This window comes from Acanthisitta chloris, unplaced genomic scaffold (assembly GCF_000695815.1).
Source record: "Acanthisitta chloris isolate BGI_N310 unplaced genomic scaffold, ASM69581v1 scaffold27544, whole genome shotgun sequence".
Classification (NCBI taxonomy): Eukaryota; Metazoa; Chordata; class Aves; order Passeriformes; family Acanthisittidae; genus Acanthisitta; species Acanthisitta chloris.
The window spans coordinates 10,083-10,385 of record NW_008670265.1 but is presented as its reverse complement, the minus strand read 5'-3'; the positions used below and the strand labels follow the sequence as shown (position 1 = coordinate 10,385).

Below are 303 nucleotides of genomic sequence, written 5' to 3'. Positions count from 1 at the left end.
TGTCTGTGAAAGAAATAACGCCTCCAACGAGTTCCTGCTCGAAAATCTGGGAAATTCAATGAGATCTCTGACTCATTTTTCCAGAGACGCCCAGAGATGCTTAGACCCTTCTCCTTTCTTGGGGTTTCTCTGCACAAGGAAGTTTTTGTGCTGCACCCACAGAAGTGAGTTCACTGTGCCTCCACGGTAGCTTTCCACTTGGGCAGTTGGAAGTTCTTCTCTAGGAAGGCTCCAGCTTCTCTGTGCTTGGTGGATTCATGTTTTTAGGGTCGTTTTCAGCAACAGGGAACCATAAACCATCTG

The 303-nt window shown here is 47.2% G+C and overlaps 1 protein-coding gene across 1 annotated transcript in view; it reads left to right on the top strand.

The window, feature by feature from the left end:
• The window catches only part of MYO9A (myosin IXA), a 26,902-nt gene that overhangs the window by 18,495 nt on the left and 8,104 nt on the right, over positions 1-303 (top strand). The gene's annotated exons all lie outside the window — the stretch shown is intronic.